Here is a 16,388-nt window from a genome sequence, read left to right on the forward strand (position 1 = left end):
TGCGCTCCCCCCAGGGCCCGGCTGCTCCGCTCCGCTCCGTTCCCCCCAGGGCCCGGCCGCTCTGCTCTGTTCTGATCTGCTCTGCTCCGCTCCGTTCCCCCCAGGGCCCGGCTGCTCTGCTCTGCTCCGCTCCGCTCCGCTCCGCTCCCCCCAGGGCCGGGCACCGCGCTCCCCCCAGGGCCCGGCCGCCTCCACAGGTGCCGTCCCCGCCCCGAGCCCGGCGCGAGCGCGCAGGCTCCGCCCCCGTGCGACCCCGGCCCCCGCCCCACCTGAGCCCGCGGGCGGGGCGGGGGCCGGGCACGGCGGCCGGACAAACAGACAGGAGGACGGGCGCGCCGGCAGAGCCGCGGCGCTCCGGCGGAGCTGCGCCGCGCTCGCCTCGGTCCGGCAGGAGCGGGGCTGCGGCGCCCGCCCGCCGGTGCCGCGCTGCCTCCATCCCTCCGGACGGCTGCTGAGGTGAGCGGGCGGCGCCCCGGGCGCGGGGACACCGCGGGGACCTCGCTCGGTGTCGCGGCGCGGGGATGCGCGGGCGGAGCCGGAGCCCCGGAGCTGCCCGCCCGCTCCGCGGCCGCTCCCGGGCGAAGTTTGTCGGCCGGAGCCGCAGGTAGCGGAGCCCCGGGTGTCCCCCTGCCCGGGCGGGGCCGGGCTGCCGGGGCTCGGCGGGGGCTCCGCAGCATCGCTGCTGTGCGGGAAGGATAAAGCGCGGCTCTAAATAGGTCAGGGGCTTCGGCAGCGCCTGGGATTTGCGTAACGATTTTTGTTACGTGGGAAAGGTGCGGGGCAGGATCCTGTGCCCGGGCTCCGAGGCTGGACCGAGCTCTGCTCTCCTGGCACACGGAGTGACTTTTTAAAACAGTATGAGTACGGCTCGGCTTTCTCGTTTTTTAAATCCCGACGACTTCGGGGAAGTTAAATTTCTACAGCAAAGGCGGAATTAACCCCCATGAAGGAGTCATCCTTGATGATCTAATTACGCGTGTTGAATGCAAGTGTTTGGCACCGCTAGCCCGTGGACGGTGACGGTGTGCTTAAAATGTTAAACTTTGTGTCCTAGTGACACTGTTTCAAAATATGCGGAGAAGAGTTAGATACAAGATTGCATTTTCTGCGGCTACAGGCAAGAACTGTTTCAGAGCAATTGTCAAAATATTCATGCGTGTGTGATGGTTTAGCTTTGTTTTCTCTTGTTTTTGACTCCTGATCAAATTTGTGAACTCTCTTCATGGGTTTCAAAGGTTGTGAGCTTGGCATTAGATTCGTATTGTTAAGCTTGAGGGGGAAGTCTGTAAATGGAAAAGTTAGAGAAGTGCGGCACTGTGAGCCCTCAGAAGTTTCAATAAATCTTCAAAACGCAGCTTAACTGCAGCTAACTACTAGTTGTGGGAAGAGGAAGATGATAAGTTTATTTCCTACTCTGCTCTGCTTTAGTGCTGCCTTGGACCAAGTATAAAAACGAGATGTAAAACAAGTTCTCTTGCTGTCAAGGCTCTGTATATTTCCTTCCCTGAAGGAAATGCACCATGAAGCAGCAGTGTAAAGCCCTGAAGGCAGCGGGATGCGTCCGTGTGGCTGGGATCCCGGCTGCTGGCTCGGGGGAGCCCCCCTGCCCCTCGGGGGAGCCCCCCTGCCCCTCGGGGGAGCCCCCCTGCCCCTCGGGGGAGCCCCCCTGCCCCTCGGGGGAGCCCCCCTGCCCCTCGGGGGAGCCCCTGCCCCTCGTGGCAGCACTGTGCTCTCCAGCGGGCGCAGCCACCCTCTGCCCGGGTTCTGCAGTCCTGAGCACAAGGAAAAGGGATCTTGTGCAGTCCAGAGCTGATGCCAGACTGCTGTGAATAGGTTATGCTGCTCCTCCTTTTCCAAAGAAATAATCTTGCTACTCCTTTCAATTCACCACGTTAGTAGGCTGCTTAGGGGGAAGGACAGTGTTTTTCTTCTGTTTTGTTTCTAGGGTATTCCTCTATAGTTGCAAACTTTTTTCTGGTGTTTAGTCACGCCAAATGGGTTTTTTGTACCTCAGACCTTTTCCAGTGGATGGGAATTGATATACATGTGTGAAATATGAAGGCAGAAGATAAATCAGGAGTTATGACACTGGCTATGTTAATAACTTTTTTTTTTTTTTTCCCAGTCATTCCACTTAACAATCCACAACGTAGTAAGAAATTAGAAAGAAAACTATCCTCTTTATAGGACATTTTCACAAAGTTATCAAGGTCATATATTTTTTTCACAGTGAATAATATAAAGGATACTTGGTTAAACTTAAAAAAAAAATTAAAAACCAGCAGGTGTCAAGGTACTGTGCTGATTTGCCTCTCCCTGTACTAACAGGAGCTGTCCATCCCTCCTGTGCTCGCTCTGCACTGCACCCTCTCTCACAAGGGATCAATGCATTCACACCAGCACCAATTTCTCTTAACTGACTGTTCTTCACTATCTGCCTTTTTTAATTGTTATTTTATTTATTTATTTTGAAATCTTTTGGATTTCCTCTGCTATCTTCATCCTCAAATACAGTTGCTCAGGGATAAGTCAGTATAAAAGCAGCAAAAGGCCCTGTGGAAGATAATCTGTTGGGGGAGTGTAGGCTTGTTACTTCATTAGCTCTGGAAGTTTTAAGATTTTGAACAGCAATGAGGATTACTGCATAAAACATAACAGATGCTTTACAGTACTTGCAGTTTTTTCTCTTCAGGTTATCACAAGGGATTGTGGTTTGAGAATATTTGCTCTCTGAGTTTGAGAATTTATGAAATGGGGCATTCCTGTTATTTTCAAAATGAGCATATGGTACATGGTTGTGGTAGTCTCAAATCTCAAACCATTCATCAGGCTGTGTTGGGATGTAACAGAGTACAGAACTGGAGTGCAAGGTGCTCTCTAGTGTACTGAAATACACTGCAAAGCTCAGGTCATCTCTAGTTATTGGGAAGAAAAGATGACTCCACAGTCTGAATAGCTTGCTTTCTGAAATTCTGCTTTTACTTTATAATATGTTTTAAGCCCTTTGTGATTCCTTGAATGACAACTTGCAGCAGATAAATATTTTGGTTCCATAACTTTTGCATTGCATTCAAAAAATTGTAGTACTTAATATATGTCACCTATCAAGATAAAACTGTGAATATTTTATCTTGTCTGATCCTCAATTACCTCTGATGCAGTGAAGGTAGAGGCAGATGTTAAATGCCATAATACCCCAGTTAACAAAGGGGAAATTTTCCCAGATCTGTAGAATGCACTTGAATATTTTATCCTCAGGCTGATGAATGTATAGATTTGAAAGAATTACAGGAACTTCACTCTGCTATGAGACTGTAGCATCCCTCTGGCAGCATAGGTTACCAGATTTTCACCACATAATCTGCTTGCCTTAACTACAGATGCATCTCAAATGTTGATTGAAGAGCTATTTTCTATTGTTATTTTGCCCAGATGTGGAAAAGGTACAGGTTCTTTTCAAATGCAAAATTTGTATTTTTACTGCAGTTTCACAGAGCATGCATAGTCTTACAACAGGAAGTTTATGGTTTTCATTATTTTACAAAGGCCAATGTTTTAAAAACAAAACATCTAAAACATTTTGAAAATTTGTGTTTTAAGGATTTTTAAAAATGTTTTTTCATAAAATTAATATGTCTTCTGACTTTATGTAATGCACAAAGCAAAGCAGGGTAATTTTGGCAAAAATTGTCTCTGCACTGTGCAGTCATTTGATGTCATTCTGTAATGTTGGAGAAAGTGCTGCCAAAGAGTAGCTAGTATTCTAACACATGCAGTGTGAGCACTGAATATTATTAAGTAAGCATTGCTTAATTTATGTTATCAGCAGTACATTGATAGAAGTAATAAAATATTTGGTAATTTCTTCTGGTTTAAGGTATCTTTTGGTGCTAGTAAGTGAGGGTCTTACACTGCTTGCCAGAAATAAAGCCTTTTTTTCTGATGCCCTGCAATTCATCACATTCCATGAAATTGCACTAATATTTCCCAGAGGATTAATCATGCCCATTAGCTTACACATTTATATTTTTTCCTAAGTGATTGCTCCCCACAGATCATGTGCAATAATTATTTTTATTTTCTTAAACATGAAGATTGGAGGCTTAACACATTGTAGATTTTTCATGCTACCGTGATTCTTCTTAGGTATTAGCAAGAGCTGACATTGCTTTCTATAAACATATTAATTGACAAGTTAAAAATTCATTAGACAACCTGAGCTTCCAAGGCTTGTAAAAATAGAAGCCTGTAAACCAATCTAACTGTATCAGTGCAGCCCCAGTCTGTTGCTTATCAATATTGGTACCTTAACAATTTGCAGCTGCTGAACTACCAGACAGCTCTTGTAATGACAGGTGATGCCAATACACAATGAGGCATGTTAGACCTGTGCTGATTACATTATTGATGATGGTTTGGATATGAGCAAGTTAACCTGTTAGGAAAACTCTGTTAATGCTTCATTCCTCAGCAAAATTTTTCAATGAAACTTCATTTATTGACAACAACTTTTTTTGGTTATTAAATGTTTATAATAAGGAATTTAAGAGGGAGCAGTAGCTAGACATGAGTACAAGCAGCAACTTTAGACAGTTGAAGTCTTAGTTTATATACCTACATTTTTTTCAATTACATAGCCATCTAAATGTTTCACAAGTTTTAAAATGTTGTGAGATGCATTGAACACAGAAATGACATTAAATAGGTTTCTGTTTACAAATAGGTGAAATGCACTTTCTTTGTGGCAGAGTGCAGGCCCTGCATAGTTATGCATCTTGGTTCACACTTTTCTAGACCTGCTGATTTTGCTGTGTGGCAGGATGATGTGCTGTGGTATGGGTGAGGTGCTGTGATTCTGAAATACACCAGGCAGTTTTTCATTAGTCTCTGCTTTCTGCTGGCAAACTGTTTGGTGCAGTCGTGCCAGTGCTGAAGGTATGGCAAACTGGGGCCACACCTGCAGCTCAGTCAGTCATTTTGCATGTGAGGGAGGTTAATCTGGTCTGCTAGAGCACACTGATTCACACTGAGAGATGTCTCACAGACTCCTCTTGCAAGCAAACCACAAGGCTCAAAGCCAGCCTGCTCTGTTATAGTATCCATTACTTGCACCTGTGTGGCAGGGAAAGTGATCCTTAAGACTGAGGTGAGTCTTGTGTGTAAAGGAGGACTGTAGCTCCTTACTGCAGGCACTGAAGAACAGCTACTGAAATGGCAGCATTCAGGTCAGGAGAGCTAAGCAAAATTAACTTCAGGTGAAGCTTGAATTATATTGTGAGCTTAGAAAGTAAGTTTTATTCATTCTGTTGTTTATTTTTCTGTGTCATGGTATATTTATGGTTTATGAGGCTTTTTTTACATCATGGCAGTCAACCTGCTGCTGTTCTACAACCAGTGTGGTCTCATAAGGAGTAGTTCCTAATTGAGTTATTTACTGGGGGCTGGTGTAGTGTGGATTCCTAGCAGAGGATGTGTTCCAATGAATCTTTAACACTTCTCAGAATTGAACTTGTAAAATCTAATGAATTTATAACATAACTGATTATGGCAGTTGTTTTCTGTATGTACTTGTGCAGGTGCAGAAAGCTACACATATGGAACCAGACCTTAACAACACATGCTGTGGTATTTTAACTTGACACTTCTCAGTACATCCCATTTAGATATAGTGGACTATCAGGTCTCCCTAGTCCTATTATGATTTGATACAATTTCAAAGATTAATTAGGTGAAGAATCAGTGATGTGGCAGGCAACATTAGTATGGTCTGCTTCAAAATGGAAATGAGGAATAAAGTTTGATATGATTTTTATGTCATCTAGTTTACACTTTACAGTGTTCAATTGTATCTGTCATAATTTTGATTAAAAAGAAGTTTGTTTTCCTAAGCCAGAAAAAAAAGATTGAACATAAAGACTTATTATCAAGGTGTATTCCAGAGAAGATGAATTTGGACAAGATTATAAGTAAACACCCTCAAAGTTCCTACTCTGCCCTGTGCAGCAAGGCTTTCAAAGATGATGCAGGAACCTCCTAATGGGATTTTATAATGAAAATGCTAATAAAAGCTAGCAGAGGAGTACCTAGTCTCTTTCTTTGCATGACTGCATATGACCAAAAGAAGTAATTGCATAATCTTTCTTCCTTTGGCCACCTGATAATAACTGGATGGTGAATCTTTGACTTGAAATTGTAAATGCCTGTATGTGCCTAGATGCACTTCATCTTTCTGTTAAAATGAGATTATTTAATATGTTACAATTAAGAAAACCCTTTCTGAATCTCCTTAAAAATGTATAGAAAATATTCAGCCTTTGTCTGTTTCTGCAGTCTGTTGTCTGCAATGCAGGTGCAGTCTATGCCAGACAGATGCTTATTTGGTAGATTGTGGGGTCTCTGCATAGTCAGTACCATGTTTGATGCTTATCTTGGTCTCTTGTTAATCAGAGAATAAGAACACCAATATTTTAAACCTCAAACAGCATTATGAGAGCTTCAGACTTGCAAAGTTTTTTCTTCCTCACCACACTTTGTGCACAGCATGGGTAATATGTGCTTCAACAATAATAAAAGAAATTTTAAAAATCTTTGCATCACTTCCATGATAGAAATAAAAGAGCTTTCTCCTGACATGGAGGGAGCCAGCACAGAGAGGGGTCCCCAGCAATGCTGATCCTGGGCTGAGTCCTGGGGTCTGAGCCCTCAGGGTGATGCAGGGTGTGCTCACAGCAGACCTTGAGTGGCAGCAGGAACACTCAGCAGTGCTCAGTTAGAGCCTGAACTCTGATACAGCAGCTCTGAAAACTCCAGCCTGCAGCTCTCCACTCCCAGTACAGTCCTGTGCTAGTAGTGAGTGATTTAAGCAACTTGCCAAGCATTTCTAGCAGCTCTGTGGTGGAGCCCAGGCTGCAGATAGATTCTGCACTGCAGCATATAAGTGCCTTAACAGTGAGAAAACCTTTTTCTCTTGCAGTCTCCTGTTTTTTCTACAACTTCTGCAGCAAATGTTATTGGGGTTTGTTTGTTTGGTTTTTTTAAGTTCTCATGACTTTGATTGTCTTGACTAATCTTCAGTCTGTGAGGGGAGGGGAAAATATGATTGTAATTTAAAGAGCCTATTAGTTTGGTTTCTTTAAAAAACAAGCTATTCTGCCCTAAGGAATCATGATAAATCTTAAATTTTTCATCAGTGAGTGCTTTTCAAATTGTTAAAACTAGAGCCTGGCTTCTGGAGCTTCTGGAATGATTGAAGAAATAAATTTGTGCTGTTTGAAGTAGCATTAGAGGATTGAACTGCTTTGTGTTTCAGTGATACTTGGTCAGGTATTGTCAGATTCCACTCTGGAGAACTTCACATCCTTTTAGACAGGTGACATCAGAAGCAGCAGAACTTTATTGTCAGGTTTGACAGCTAAAATGGACTAATGACACTCCTAGTCCCATAAGTAATGTGAAAGTATTAAGCACTTTAACATATGGTTGAGGAGGGGATATTTAGTGTTATAGTCTTATTCTATATAGTATTAAACTATATAAACTGACAATGAGTATATATTATCTGTAAATGTATAAAATAGATTTTAATGATGGAAGTAATTCTTTTAAAAATGTCTGAAACTGCTGAAGCTTTAGAGTAAATCCTATGGGGACTGGCTGAGAGAGCTGGAGAAAAGGAGGCTCAGGGGTGACCTTGTCACTCTCTACAGCTCCCTGTCAGGAGGGTGTAGCCAGGTGGGGTCTGTCCCTTCTCCCAGGTAACAGGTGACACAGGATGAGAGGAAATGGCCTCAAGCTGCATCTGGAGAGGTTCAGGTTGGACATCAGGGAGAATTTCTTCACTGAAATGGTAGTTAAGCCCTGGAATAGGCTGCCCAGGGAGGTGGTGGAATCCTTGGAAGTGTTCAAGAAACAGCTTGACATGGTGCTTAGTGCTGTGGTTTAATGGACACGGTGGTGTTTGGTCAAAGGTTGGACTGGATGACCCTGAAGGTCTTTTCCAACCTTAAAGATTCTCTGTTTCTATGACTTCTACTGATCAAGGTTTTAGTAAGGCTAAGTGCACTGTGCTCAGGGACCCCTTCTCTACTGCAGGCAGGTGACAGATGCTCTTGAACAAGTGATATTCCTGACAGGCTACACAAGAGCCACCTACACTGACATTTTCTTCCTCTTTCAAACAGGTTTGAGAAAACATTGCAAGAAACCTCTGTTATCTTTCTTTGGCATATGGGTTAGTTTCATGATCTCATGAATGTTACAAAAATAGCTTAAGAAACCAGACAATGGAGCTTTACAAATTTCAGCATCAGAGAAATTTGCATGGATGCTCAGTAATAACAAATTTTGACAGAAGTAATGTCAACATCTGATTATGTTGTCAACTTCATAATTTGGTTGTATTGGCAACTTGTTAACATGGTAGATTTGTTGAGTCTCAATTGTCCCCATCATAATTGCAATCTATTATGTAACTCAAATAGGTTGGGGCAGTAAGAGGATGACAAAACAGGTGCAGTGTTATTCTTGGTTTTTAGACTTTCAGTGAATTTGCCTTATTTTTGCATATAACTTGGTGGTGTGTTATGTCTCATTTGCAGTTCCTGGAAGCTTTTCACCTTTTTCTTCTTAACTGTAAATTAGAATTTTGATGAATTTTCTGTATCACAGTTTTTCAAGAAAGCATCTGATTTTTGGTTTATTTTCCTCTAAGTTGAACATCTAGATCTTGAGCAAGGATAGGAGAACTTCCCTCTTGTTCAGAGGAGAGGATTTGCTCTAACCTTATTTGGCGAGTGTTTAAAACCCAGGGAAGCTCAGGCTGGTGTTACACCCCAGGCTGGCAGAGCTGTGGGTTTGTAATCTCCCCGTGCAGCACCACGGCTGCTTCCTGCCTCATGCAGATGATCAGAGGGCTGCTCTGCCCTGTGCTCGTGATAACTGTGGGAATTGTCACATCAGTTAGGAGCCAACGCCGTGTTTCATGCTGAGCATGGGGCTTGGCAGGTTTGCTTTTGTATGCTTCTACCATATGAATGCCTTTGCAATATCAGCATGATGGAGAGGCTCATGTTTTTACAGAGATCACTTTTTGTGTGACACTGAATCAGTTTTGAATGTTTCTGATTATGTATCTTTTTGCTATACATATATGTTCTTGAATCTGTTCCTGTCATTTATTGTTGGTACTATTGTATGGCTTCTTCCACCTTGTGAGAACCCTTCAATTTCTTTCGTGTCAATGACTTATTGAAAAAAGCTAATGTATTTTAAAATTTCTTGTAAGGTTGGAGTAGCTGGCTCTGGGGCACAGAAGTACTTCATGTTGTTTAAAAGGATCATTTCAGCTTGAATTTCCAAATGGGCTACTTTATAAAATTCAACACTCCTGCTTATTAAGAATTATCAGAATCTCTCTAAAATGCTCCTTACTAGGATTTGTATTACATGTTTTTCTGTAAAGCCAAAGACAGAATTTAATTCACTTATTAAATACAAATAATTTTCAAAATTAGTAGTGAATTTTAAAAACTTGAGATTGCTTTGGGTCTTTAAGGTTGCAGGAGTGTGAGCTGTGGCTTTTGTGGGCTGACTGCAAGCAGCCTTGCCTGGTCCCTGTGGCTTCTGAGCATCCTCTTCACCTCCCTTTTTGTCCTTTCAGGCAGCTGGAATGCCTTAGTCTTTGGCCTTTCCTTCAGCAGCTATATTTCTTGGCTCTTCTAATTTCTTGACTCCTGTGTTGTTTTGCTGAACTTCGCATTTGTCCTAGCTTGTATCTGACCTATGCCCCCTCCTGATTGCAGCCTAATGCAACAAATGGCAACAGTGGCCAGCAATATCCCAGTGAAATATAGATCACCTTATGGATGGTGCCCCATTTTTAATAAAAATTCTTTTGAGTCCCTTTTCCAGTCAGTGAAGCCTGAAATAAAAGTTTAGTTTAATAAATTCACATACCCTTTTTTTATTTTTTATTGAATAGAAAAAAGGAAGAATGCTCTTTAAACATAAAGCTCACTTGTCGAACTTGGGTATAATTTAGAGTGCAAAAACATTTGTTCTTCCTTTTTTTAAAGATATTTAGTGGGAAACCACAGTTGGGGAAATGTAGTATAAGACTACTATGTAAGCATTTAGCTATTCCTTGCAGTTACATGTTGCCAATATACATTTCTTTAAAAAATATACATATTCATCAGTCTCAATGATTACTCTGATTCATTCTCTTGCATTTGATGAATTGCTTTAGTGACTACAATTATTAGAAATCTAAAAAGAAGGTATATAGAACATATATCTGCATATATCTGTTCAATTAAAAATCATTAAGAGAAAAAGCTCTTGGAATTACAGGATCATCCTTGTGCTGTTTTTATATGGCCTCAGTATAACAAGTTTCTCACCTACTAATGGATGCTTTAGGTGTCACAGTAATGTTATGCATACTTAAAAGCCCTCTTGGGTTATTATATATGTACATTTATTTCAGGTAACATGTCTGTATCAGGTTTGCCTCTAACCCTTCAAAGAAGAGTTCTGACATAATTGCATTGACTGAGAAATCTGGTATCAGGAAATGGATTTTTTTTTTTTTTTTCTCAAATGAGTATTGGCTTATTGGTAAAGGAATTCTGTAAATAGCTTGAGGTGTTTGCACTGAAGTTCAAGGGCCAGAGTTAAATATGTTTGATTAATGCTTTGCCTTAGTGTATGTAGAGAGGCTTGTGAATTTCTGTCTTCAGAAACATAGGAGTTGATTCTAATTAGAAAAAGAGTTAAGTAAGTTTTAAGACTGTATACAAGACTGCACTGCAATACAAGTCAGAATTATCTGTTATTAAAAAGGAAAAAAAAAAAAAAAGGTGAGTCAGGCTTTCATAGGGCTTCCCTGCTAGGAAATTAAATATTGATGTTTTCAGGTGGCAGTGCTCAGCTCTTAGAGAAAATAGCTATCTGCTGGAAACATCTTTTAATATTTTACAATGCATTATACAAAGTATGGCAAATTTTGGAGTTCTCTTATATGCAACAATGCAAAATTTTATGCTTAGCTGACTCTTTAATTAGGTCTCATTCTGTCTCTCATGATTTATAGCTTCACGACTCCTATGTAAAAAGGATATATGGCTTAATGAAGCAGAAATCTGCAATAGGTTCACACCAGCAGTTGTTTAATGGTTTCCTGGAGGTAGGGGAATGGTTCTGCTGCAGAAGAAGAAGCTGTATGCATCTCCTCATTTATTATGGCACGGATGTAACAATCCACGTTGCAGTGACTTACAGTTGTTTGCCTCCTTGTCACATACACAATTCATTGGAGTGAGGAGGAAATGTGGCTCTTCCATAAAGCATAAAAATAGCAGGTAAGGTAAGAAATGCAGATGCAATCTTTCTTGCTCAAACTGAGTTTAGTGCAGCTCTTTGACACATATTTGCAAACTTTTGCTTGATCCTAGAGAAACAGTGTTTCAGTTTGATATAATTTCAATAAAGGGCTGTAAAACCCTTAGTGGCCAACTGTTTTTCTTAGTGAAGGAGTTTTGGGGAGGTTTATTCCAAATGGGTACTCTGACCATACAAATAAGTTTTTAGAAGAAAGAGGTGATTTTTTGCTGTGTTACTCTTAAACCTGAAGTTTCTCTAGTTGTGCTTCTGTTAGTTTCACATATTTGTCTTTGCAGCATCTTTGATATAGGGGCTCTGATTTTCTTAATTCCCATGCTGTAAATTCAAATTAGTTAATTCTGGATTTTTAATAGTTTAAGAGGTCTAAGCATGTCTTCTGTAATGGAAAGGGGAAAAGAATCAGGGATATCACAGAAATGAACTGCCTTCAGCCTTCTTTGAATCTCCAGAAACAATTTGGTTTCTATTTGGGGCAGCAGCTTTCAGTAATTACTGAGGGTGAGGAACCCTCTGAAATGCAGGAGCAGAATGAAGCCCTTTTTTTACTGTGCAGCTGCATGGTAAATGTTAAAGAACTCTCACCTTTTGCTAAGACTACAGTAACATTACAGGTATGTTTCTGGCACCTGTGTCTGACCCAAATTCTCATTTGTTTCTGAATCAGTTGTGATCTATATCCATTTCCTACATATTTCAAGAAGTGACCATTCCTTATTTAGCTTTTGGTCCTATCTGTAAGGACCCGCAAAGGCTGGAACCCTTCCTAGCTTAGATCTGAGGGCTGGGGTTTGCCTTTAAAGTTTTATAGGTACCCCTCCCTTTTCTCCTTACCTCCCCCTTTCTCTCTTTTTTTTCTCATTTTTTTTCCCCCTCTTGTGAAGTTTGGACTTGCTGCTATTAATCTGCAAGGACCATGTGGTACATTTTCAGTTTATACATGAGTTTTTAAGTGAAGACTATTACCTCCCATGATGAGAGAGATGCTTTCTGACATAAATTCTGGTGTTCTCACAGAGAAATGTTTTGCTATTTCCACGTGTTTATTGATTCATTAGGCATTTGTAGAATTTACAAGTTCTTCCTTCAAATGTGTGGTTACTTTCTCACATTCATAACATTTCTTTCAGTGATTCTGGACTTCAGTCTCTTCTGGAACCAGCAGTCTTTGTGACTTTTTAGGTATCTGGGGAAAAAATAGCAACACTCCCCCTCTTTCCAGTCTCCTCTAATCACTGGCTCTAATTGTCAAAGTGGGCTGTGCAAGTCATTGTTGCATTTGTCTTTTGGATTCTGATATAGTGCTTTTAAAGGGGAAAATGTGGTTTTCTGTTTTAAAATTGCAGTTTGTGCTTACTTCTAGTTTGCAATTTTGAGGTATGAGAAATCAGTGGAAAACAAAGATTACTGCTCTTGGAAAGCTAGATCAGTCCTCTGTATTTGGTAGTGTGTTAGGTTATAATTTCAGAAGTGAATTATAGAAGCTTTCCCAGCACTTTTGAAATTGTTGCAACTTCTGGGAAATCTCAAACAAGCTGTGGTTTCTGCTGGACTTTTCAAGGAGGCTGTTTTGAAGTGTATAATGGGTTTTTTGCTCAAAGTACAAGGGCCATTTTCAGAGTAGAGTAAAGAGTGTACATGGCATTCACTGAACAATCTTGGAAGTACTTACTGCCAGAAAAAAAAGTTTTGTAGTGCAATGCCTCTCATGCTCTGTGTTCTGCCTATGTTCTCACTCCTCTCAAATATGGATGGGGGCTTTTTACAGGTTTTTGTGTCAGCGTGTGACTCTGTTGTAAACCAGAATTTTGGCAGTGGTGGTGGCTCCTGATTGTCTGTGTGTGTGAATGAATGTGAACTTATCACCACAAGGTAGGCTGAGGTCACTTACTAGGAACAGCCCTGCCTGTGAATGAGGGCACCATAAGAAAATGAACTTTTGTCTAATTAATGCTTAAACTAGAAAAAAGTTTTACTTAATATGAAATACAAACACTTGTGTTGAGGTATTTCAAGTAAAAATGTTTGTATTTGTGTAAGTAGATAGCTACATGTAATAGCTAGATGCTATTAAGATCATCTAGCATATTAATTTTAATTTGGAAATGTTCTGTCCAATTCTGAGTCATTCTGCCTTAATTTTGAATACGATCAGTTCTATTTTACATAGTCGTATGTTTTGGGGGAGGTTAGTATTTTTTTCAGTAAGAAAAGTATATTGGTAAGTATGTTACTATAAAATGGTAACACTGATAATACCTTGATATGCAAAGCTGTTTGCATGCTTGCTGTCACCATGAGTTTATTGCTGAACTATTCAACTGTTTTTATTCCCAACTCTGGCATTTTTTGAGGTACAAAAACATTGATGTACTGGCTTCAATCAAGAATCTATAGTTGCATGAGTGTGAGTCCCTCCTTTTCAAGGGACATGGTCTCAGACTCACTGATCCACCTGTGCAGAAGCATTTGTGAGATCAGAGCCTAAGCATATTACTGCTAAATGTAATTAGATGCTAGACTCACCCTGGAGCACAACTGCTTCCAAGTGTCACCCAAGATTAACTGAAGAGCAGGAATGATTAAGGGCACTTCAACTACTGAATACTTGGAAAACCATTCTGAGGAGGCAGACTTTTAAAATTGATACCCAGGGACTGTGAGCCATTACTGAACATGTAGCTCTTTACTGAAACTGAGTTTTAAAGTGTTTCTCTTCGCTTACTCTTCTTTTAAAAATACTTATTTTTTCTGGGAAATAATTTGATCAAAATGTAGTATCCATATATTGGTATATTGATTGTTTAGCTGCTGATTTTGCTGAGTGGTGGTGTTTGCTAATAAATCTTTCTTCTTTGTTTTGTATAAGAAATTTGAAATGAACATCAAGAAGGCAGGGTCAGTATGATCAAATCAAACTTCCAAACTTGAATGAAATATTGTATTAAAATGGCACATAATGGATGCCATACTGGCCCTGTTTAGGCTTGCTATGTTTTAGGAACCTTGGGATTAGTGTTTATCTGTCCCATAAAGGACACAAATCATTTAGATTAGAAGTAATCTGATTGTATTGAAGTACAAATTATAGCACAAAGGCCATTCAAGTGGGTTAAGTGACCAGGGTTGGTAAACACCATATGACTGCTGATTGGTCGATGAAAGAGTATTAACTGAAAGATAATGATGGATTTTAATCCAAATCTCTAAAGCACAACAGCTGTAGTTCCCAAATGAGTTCACTCACTGACAGAGTTCTAGGGCAGCAATTCATTTGTTCCTATTTCTCTTGCACAACAATTACTTTAAAATATAACTTATTTTTCCAGTATAGAATATAGCTATTCCACACAGCTTTCTTTGATTAGATTTCTCTTCTACTTTCAGGGAATTCATTATGATTTTTCTGCATTTTACATTGGAGAAATTGTGTGGTTGTTTTTTTGTTGGTTTTTTTTTTTAATTTCGGTGTTCTGCAATATGCTAGGGTAAATTGTTAGGGTGACTTGGTTTAGGAAATTCAGATGATGTCCTTTATTTTCATGTCTTTTATGAACATAGTATGAAATCTAGTGAAGTATAAAAAAAAATTTTAAAAGGCAACTGATATTCCATATGAACTTGTTTCCAGAATACTTACTAATGCTAATGCCTAATGCTTATCACTGATAACAAATTATGTGAATTAGTGTAGTTTTATTTATTTGAGTGCCTATATCTAATTTAAAAATGGGAAGTGCATAAAAATGATAATGATCTCATAAGAGTGAGAAGTGGCAGCTGTTTAAAGCCAAAATGCATTGTTTAGGATGTGAAATGAAAAAAGGTAGGCAGACTGTATTTATTAATGACTTCAGTGTTGGGGCAATACTACCTTGTTTTGAGTTGTTGCTACAAGAACTTTGGTGGGAAAGTTTCATGTTCTCTAAAGTTTTGCCTCAAATTTGTGATTGCCCTGAAATAAGCATGTTCATTAAAGGAATCAGATGAATGCCTTAAAAAAGAGAGTAATTTAACTTAGTGGTTTCCTGGTCCATCTGTCTATTTGTTTTTGGGAGGTAAACAAGAGACCAGATGAAGTGGTACTTAATTATTGTTTACAGTCTAAATATTCAGACGCATGAAAAAAATGTTAAAGTTCTTCAGAATAATACTGTTTTATCTTGCCTCTGTATCTAAAAATTGTTGGTGATAAAACCATTCCTCCATTGTTATTCAGGATTTATTCAGATAATCTAGATAAGATATTCCCTCCTGCAAGGGGCAGGCATTAGATCAGCCTGTAAACTGTCCCTACAGGTTGTTTTGAGAGCAAGAACAGTCATTAGTCCCATGTTTTGTCCTTTTGGTGTGGACACACCTAATGCTATAAATAGTGTAAGTAGGTACGGAACCTTCCTTTTGCAATCACAGTATAATTCAAAATACAGTTAGGAAAATGCCTGGTAAAGAAACTAAGTCCTTAATATCCATTCCTTTGTAAGGATATTTTGTGGTATCTCTGAACTCCAGTTGCTACCCTAGAGGAAAGCTGCTGCTATGGCAGATGAGTCTGTTTCTTCTGGCAGTTGAACTGGGTTTTTTCATTCCTTAGCTAAGAACTGATAAATACTTAAAAATAATAATGTGGCATTTAATTGACAATTTGGCCTAATGATTAAATTGGCCATTTAGCATAAGCTGAATAATTACAATAGCTGAGAACTCTCACTTAATTGCCATACTAATGAAGCATAATTAAATAGAAAATTGATTTGTATATTATTTAGAAGTACTTTGTAAAATGAGCTAGTGATTCCCAACCTTCCTGCTTTTCAGGGATAAGGCAGCATTAATGCTGCAATTGCAAAACTGATGAGTGTCCATCTGGAGTTCAGGAAACTGATTTAATTAATGCTCGCAATGACTTCAGACTGACATGGGTGCAGAGAAAAGATCTGGCCAGGGAAAAGGGGATCCTGTTTTGTTATGTGGAGACTTCCTTAGTC

The 16,388-nt window shown here is 40.0% G+C and overlaps 1 protein-coding gene across 4 annotated transcripts in view; it reads left to right on the forward strand.

Moving 5' to 3' along the window:
- Nucleotides 1-225: 225 nt before the first annotated feature.
- ZNF385B (zinc finger protein 385B) overlaps nucleotides 226-16,388 on the forward strand; it is a 145,964-nt gene continuing 129,801 nt past the window's right edge. The window contains exon 1 of one of the 4 annotated variants that reach the window (XM_079310360.1): nucleotides 226-456. The gene's annotated coding sequence lies outside the window, so the exon portion shown is untranslated. Of the gene's footprint in view, nucleotides 457-5,087; nucleotides 5,147-7,948; nucleotides 7,968-16,388 lie in introns of those variants that run through there. The other 3 variants (XM_079310363.1, XM_079310365.1, XM_079310366.1) reach the window with 3 other exon arrangements.

The sequence above is a fragment of the Erithacus rubecula genome, assembly GCF_903797595.1.
Source record: "Erithacus rubecula genome assembly, chromosome: 8".
Classification (NCBI taxonomy): Eukaryota; Metazoa; Chordata; class Aves; order Passeriformes; family Muscicapidae; genus Erithacus; species Erithacus rubecula.